Here is an 8,292-nt window from a genome sequence, read left to right as displayed (position 1 = left end):
CAAGTCGCCATGCCGGTATCTTCACAAGATTCGGTAAAACACAAATAGTACTTAAAACATATGATTTCGCAATTGAACTCGTAAACTAAGCCTTAATGAATTATTTTTAATGAAAATGAGAAACTATATTAATGCTTTCGAATTTAAAGACTATGCTGGATTTCTCCGTTTCGATTTTCTGTATTCAATTGCATGTAGGTATAGATACTTCCCTTTTTTTTACATATATAATTTTATGTATCTATTTAATTAATTTTATAGAGTTTAAAAAAACACTTTGGTACGAATGTACAATTACTCATTTTAAATCTGTAGTAGGTACCAAGCGTTTTTTTTTATATTGATAATCAAACAAAATATCTAACAGTTTAATATAAATTAATTAAATAATTATATAAAATATATTAATTCATGTAAACTAACCTAATAGGAATAAATAAAATATTATCAAACCGTTTTGTAGTTTAATTTTTTAGTTAAGAAATTTAATGTTTGAAAGAAAATACAAATTACTAACAACAAGTATTAAAATACTTACATGACACATACCACCTGCTGTTGATTATAATATTACTATATTATTATGTACCTATATACTATATAGAGGAGTCACGTTTTTTAAAATATGTATGAAATATATTCAAATCCTTTTATAGTTTAATTTTTACAGTTGACAAAATCAATTTAATATTTAAAAATATACAAATTACTATACCAATAATCAGTATTAACATAGAATACATAAGCCACCTGCTGTTGATTAATATTATAAAGTATACGTGAGTCACATGTATTACCTACTTAAGTAACTATCTATGAATGTTGTGTGAATCAGACAAATTTACCAACTGCAGGTAAGTTTTTAATCTTAATACCACATCTTAACAACAATATTTTCTTTACGAGTGTTTACTTTTCTCAGACAGAACTCAATCATATTTTATAGTTATTAATAGTTGTTTGAATGCGCAATCAATTTAGTTGGTTGTCCAATTATGTTTCGTATCATATGCCATTGTATATAATATATGTAATATATTTATATTTTATAATTTTATCCATTACATGATAGAAATGTTTTGAAATTTGTCAATTAAGATTACCTAACAAATAAATACATTCTATACCTTCGTTGTTACATCGGCTATAAAGATAAACAGTGCCTAGGTAAACATTTATAAACCATGATGCACAACAGAATATATTTCAGTATCTATCCTGTGTCTTCCCCACCTCTTTCACTAAGACTACATGCATTTATTCATAACCACAAATTTAAGAAAATATGCAATTTTTTTAAGTTATAATAATTACCTATATTCTTGCTTACCGTATTTTATCCAAACAAAAAAATTCCACCGTCATGTCTAGGCGTCATAAAAACATTTTTACCACGACTGTGGTTATTCATCGTCGATATACTTTCTGTTACCCTACGGCGAAAATTTAAAATGTCACCCACTTCCGTGTAAATAAATTAACAATTCGGGAAGTTATTAAATATTGTTATACTAAAAATATTTTCCACCCTTTAAATATACCACCCTAGTGCAGTAAATGCCAGATTGCATAATATAAACCAACCTTAAATGTTCACGCACGTCGAAGTGGTGGGTGCGTATAGTTTGCGCATTGGCGATGACGATTTTTTAATAATAATTATAGCCGAAAATTATTGAATCGAAAAATTGTCGCACCAGTTATTCATGATTTGTAAAATGTATAAATGTTTACCTCATTATATTTAACTTTAACTATATTGTCAAGTAACGGACGGAGTTATCGAGATTATAAATTAACATTTCACGGTTATTTTGATGTTAACAAAAGACTAAATTAAAAAGTATAATAATATCGTTCAGTATTTAGATTACAATTTATTATTTTATGATATATTTATTTGTTTTAACACGATGTATGATAGGTTAGGTATCTCAAACAAGAGATTATAATCTCGAATGAAATTTATTTTGAAATTTTCATTTATTGTAAAATAAATTACAAATATTGAATGAATGCACATAGTTTTAACTTTACAAAATATGTACAAACTACGAAATGATTTAATTGTTTTAATGTTTACATAAAATGTAATACATTTTCATAATTATATTCGGCCCTGCTAGGGTCGGGTAAGTGGGTAACGCTCTGCTGTACATTAGGTGTCTTGGTTCTAGAGAGACACTGAATTGGATGTATTACATTTGAATTCAATGATATAAAATAATTGTATACGAAAATCAAGACTGAGCGAAAATCTCGTCTGCTTATAATATTACTAAGTTTATTTTATGATTAAAGTAATTTATATTATTATTATAGGCATTAGTACGCTACAGTAGGTTAAATTAATTTTTTCGAATAAATTGCATTTGAAAATGTCATTGTTTGTGTGTTATATAATTATAACATTCGTTAAAAGTTTCAAGTACCCTCGAATAATATTATTTTTGAATCACAACAGAATAACTGTTGTTATACTTGGTTTTAATATGTAATTTCGAATTTGTCCAAATTTGAACTCGAATGTCTGTAAAAAAGAACTGTGACTATATACTTTTAGATTGTTTGGTTACAGCATGAACTATTTATGAGAATCCTAGTTTTGAATTTACAATCCTTGGCTATACAAATCGAACATATTATAATTTTTTAACTACAAAATAAATTTAAATGTTGATATAGATTTTGACATAATTTTAACATTAAATACTTATAAAAACAAATCATTAATATTTTTCAACTAACAACTTATAAGGAACCTTTCATTAAGTTGTCAAGCTTTTTGGCCCAACGAATACAATTTTATTGACATTTGTAGAATAAAAAACTAAAAAAATAGAAAATTTCAAATGTCTATAAATAACTCAAAACTAGTCAAAATCTTTTGAAAATGTTAACAAATATAGAAAATGGTAAAATAAACATTTTACGAAAAGTTAAAGTTCCTACGGTTGATAGTTTTTGAATTACAACAAAATAAGAAAATCATTCCATGAAAATGTGTTAATTTAAGGGTGAATGTCTAACTTCAAACGCTCATAAAACATTTAGTTGATTTTCCTGTAAACATTTTTTGTTTGTTAAATGTAGGAAAACTCATGGGGAATCTCTTATTGCATTTTATAATGCGACGAAATAATAAGCGTTTGGTTTTATAAATTAAACTTACAGATATACCTGCAGTTGTGCAACTCAACGTGCACAGATCTGCTTAAAAGTTATTTGGAACTAGTTACCTATTAGTTATATACAAGTTGTTAGGGCCGGATTTCGGGCTGTGATGGCTCAAGGGCCCATATGAGATTTTCAAATTTACTGCGAAAGTTAATTATTTTGTGGGGGGCTTGGTGCCTGGGCCCCGTGGACCCCCCCCCCCCCTCCCCCCGTAATTCCAGCCCTGATAGTAGGTACTAGATATTCACTACTCACTTTTATTATTTGTGTTATTATAATAATATTATTTTTGTGAACACGGTCCCGAGCGCGTGTATCTTCGTAGTGACGTTATAACTATTGTATTTTATAAGTAGGTATTTATCGATTGTCAATAACGACAATCGACAATAATAATAATAATAATAATAATAATAATAATTTGAGATAACGTGTTCTCTCGGAACAGACCGAAAAGAAAAACACGGTTGCGGTTGCGGTGAATGCCCGATAGGTTTAAGGGCCCCCTCACTGGGTCACTACACTGTCTATACACCTCTACACCATAATAATATCATACCTGCATTATATGGAACGCATGTCACATACTATTATATTGGTGATGAAATTACGCACGTTTATAATAATAATAATAAATAACGTTTTATGCACGGGACCCATTCCGCAGGTGGCTGATCGGAAACCGTTAAATAGGCGATGCCGCACGCGTGGTCTATTGAGTGGTATTGACGAGCGCCGCGTCCGTTGTTAATGTATCGTATTATTACACATACCTAAAACTGACATAGGTACCTATAGATGGATTATATTATTTTGATGTAATTAATGTTCGATTATAATTTCATGAAATATATCGTTCACTGTGCTCAGTGGTATATCCGGAGGGGGGGGGGGCTATGGTAGTGGTGGAAAAGAGGCCACGACCCTCCCTCCTCCCGGCCGTATTTTTTTTGTTATTGACATTAACAGTACTTATGTTAGTATTATGATATGTAATTAATATACGATGTGTTAAACACGTCGAGTCACAGACATGTGTCTGTTTCCAGACTGTGTATGATGAATCGACTATAGAGTATAGGTAGTATATATAGGTTTGTGGCGAATGGCGGTAGAAATTGTTTAAATTGTATGAGGTTTTTTATTGGCCTCCCCCTCCATTTCAGAAATATCATTGCTATGCCTCTGATGGTTCGTAAGTATAATATTATGCACACTCGTATATTAATCATTATACCTGTATCATATTATTATCATATTATACCTGCGTTGCGGTTCTCGTAACACTAAAAACATTATAAATAATAAAAAAAAAAAATATATAATATAAATATCATATATTATAATGGGTGTATTATAGCTATTATTTTGATAGGACGGCCGCCGCCGAGTATTTAATAATACTACTGTTGTATGGGCCATGTAAGGGCGCTGCAAAGTTGTGGTACTTAGTTTTTTTTTCGACCTGCACGCCACTCAGCAAAATACATTCTAGCCGGTTGTATCCAACTCCTCGTCAACACATAGACGGATTTCGATCGTATTACACGCAATAGTATGGGTTGCAGCTTATTATATAGGTATCACAGTAGGTATTAATAGGTATATCGTTTTTACCGCGGTCGTTACTCGTCGCAGTCGTCGATCGTCATATTGTATACGAGTGTATAATAGTATCTATTAATTATTATGATCTTGATATTAAATATTTTGAAGTTTTATCTTCAGGTAAGGTTGCGTCGGTACTCAGCATTACTATTTGCCGGGAGGGATTTACTATATTTATCATGATATACGACGCTCTTATCACTGTAGTTTGTGTAGTCATATGTAAAGTATTATATATTCATATCGTATTCGTATAGACGTATTATAGTCGTTCAAAATGTTGGATCTCTATCTGTAAATACGATATAGGTACCTACTATATTACGTAATATGGTAGATTAATATAGATATAAAGATAGATGAAGCCATATATATTGGGGTTTATTAGAAACTTTTGGACGTGGCGTCAATGAAAATACTACAACACTAAAATGATTTTAGAAAAGTAGGAAAACCTACAGTATTCAGACTACCGATCCTGTCTGATAATTCAACTATTCCAAACTTGATCATTGGCGATTTACGACTACACGGGCCAGGTAGGTACTACAAAAATAACCGAGTACTCAAATTAAATAAGTTGTTTGGTAGAAAGCTTAATTTCGGTGATTTTCTATATGATTTATTATTGTATAACACAACGATATATACTACTTTTAGGATAATATGACGAAATCAGTAGATGCTATTTATTAGTAAATATCAAAAATTATGGTTGGTCCTTAACCTTGTGCTAAGAACATATTTTTTATACCACTATGATATTCTACAATATAGACTATAGATATGATCTATCTTTTTAGTAATTTAAAATATTTACATCTATAAAAGCAATGTTATTAAATAAGTACATTTCAGAACGAAAGAAAGAATTTAGTACATAAATAAAGATTAAACACTTGAGTGGAGAAACCATCCACTAATAGAACTTCAATATTTTTAATTTTTTTACATTTAAAATTTTTTTTTAGATTATTTGTGTTATAATATAATAATGCGTTTCTTGACTATTTCATTTCAAGTCTGCAATGTGTTTTATTATTTGGGGTAGTGATGGCAATGATAGCCACTGATTGATTGTGGATGACATACGTGATATTAATGGATTACCAATCACATGTGAATGGAGTTTCACATGAAATCGTTTGTAGTGGAGGTAGTTGACACAAGTTTGACCCCATATTTGGATGCCGTAAGAGGATGGAGAGATCATTATGTGTTTAATATGGCGATGTGCAGTGTGACGAAATTTCGAGTACCTAATCAAATTTTGAAGAGCCTCCATATCACTTTCGGTCTGACAAAATCCTACACCCAATTTTTGAGGATTTTGAGTTAGCAGATCGTAAAGGCAGGATGCAATTCAGGTAATTATAATTAAGTTAGATAATACAAATAGTATGTATTGTTCATAGCCTCAAAAGTTTATTGTGAGAATAGTGGAAATGTCATACGTTTTTTTAGTATTTTTGAGCTATTTATAGGCATGATTAATTTTCGATTTTTTTCAGTTTTTTTTATTATTGTAGATAAATAATTGATAAAAGGTTCATAATAATGGATTTATAAGATATGGAGGCTATGATGATTTGAAAATTGTAGTCATTAATATTAATCTATCGATATTAATAATTTGTAAAAATGGCCCAAATATAATAAATACTAAATCCAATTTTACGTCTATTTTATATTTATGTAAAACCATTTTTAGGTGCTATTATCCATAATACAAACATTTCAATTACTAAGAAACTACTCATTCGAATTTGGAATATAGTACATCAACATTTTTAAAAAAAATTATCCACTAATTAATTTACAGTAAAAAAAGAGGGAGGGGTATCATTTGAAAAACAGAAGTTTGTACCACCACAGGGCACTCCTTAAGTAGTACAAAAAAATTCAATAATTTGAAAATATGGTCTCAATACGTAAATATTACAAAAATCCCATCTTCTTCATTCTTTTTAATAACATTTTTAGAGTTCTAAAAACCATACATACTACTAGTCTTTCTCTTTTATAAACATTCTTGTTTTATAAAATAATTCACTATTTACTATATAAATTATACTCAGTAAGATAATTACTAACGAAAATACCTGTTGCTCCCTAATTTTTATTGAAGAACTAGCTTTCATTTTGATATTTTTTGAGGATTCCATAATTTTCTTTTTTGATCCAAAGAAGTTATCACACCAATATTATACCTAAGCAATACTTGAAACCTATATTGGATAGTGGATACCGGTTAAAACCCGAAATCGATATCGAAACTGAAAACGAAATCCAAATAAATCAATACCAGTCTTGGTACTCTTAGATCATATAATATAATATATGATATTACGATCTAAGATACCAGTATTCATAACCAAAATCTAAATCGGAATAAATAAATACCAATCTCCGAATCCGCAATTAAAATAGGAAAAAGTTTTCGATTTCAAGACCTTACCGTATTCTTAGAATAAATTACTTGAAATTATAGTAGTTGGCACTTGGTAATTGGGATGGTGTTTTGTTATATTATATTTAATATCTATATGTATATAGATTTATTGTACAATACATGTTGAATGTACAATCGTCACTAAAAAGGAATCGCGGACATTCCCCCCCCCTCCCCCGGACATTTTTCCACCGACTGTTTTTGGTGTAGTACCTAGATTAATATCTTGCAGTAAACTTGGGTTTTTTAAAAATTTTATTTATATTTGATCATAATATTATATATTATAATAAATTTGTTTGTGTAACTATCCTATAACTATACTAGCTATGAAATCACAAATAATCAGTAATTTCCATACTCATTTTTGATATTATACAAAAACTATTGACTATTAAGTAAGTTCATGCTAAATTTCAATTATCATAATATTATATAGTATGTAAAACTATCACGCACGAATGCTAATATTCACGTCCGCAAATTTTCGTCATCTATAAGAGACTTGAGACGTATATACTAATGTATCGACTTATATACATCTGATTAGATCTGGTCACCACTGCAGTAATATGTCACGAACGAATAACGATAAGACAAAGAATAAATAAAACCAGTAATGCTAAACTAGCTATTTTTATTATAACCGTTGTATACAGAGCGAAAGCGAATATATTATTAATCGACACGCGTTTATCGTGTACTGAAATCGAATGTTACAATACCGTGTGGTAAGCTATAAAAAATTCGACAACACTGAAAATATGATGAAATCGGTCCTGTCGCGCCGAACTTCTCGCGCCTAAAAGTCCTTATGGCTATGAGTCATGAATGTGTACCGTATACGTGTTCTTGAGTACCCACTTAGGTATAATATTTATTTTTTTTATTTTTTATAGCTTTAAGTACTAAACTATATTAAATTGATTAAAAAATGTTTGGGCTATATTTATATATTATGTATAGGTACCTATATTATTCAAATAGGATTTCAGAACTAATTGGATGACGACAATACTACAATAGCCAGCAATAACCTATGAAGTAATTTCTAA

This window comes from Metopolophium dirhodum, chromosome 4 (assembly GCF_019925205.1).
Source record: "Metopolophium dirhodum isolate CAU chromosome 4, ASM1992520v1, whole genome shotgun sequence".
Taxonomy (NCBI): domain Eukaryota; kingdom Metazoa; phylum Arthropoda; class Insecta; order Hemiptera; family Aphididae; genus Metopolophium; species Metopolophium dirhodum.
The sequence above is the reverse complement of the archived record's forward strand: the minus strand, read 5'-3'. Positions refer to the sequence as shown.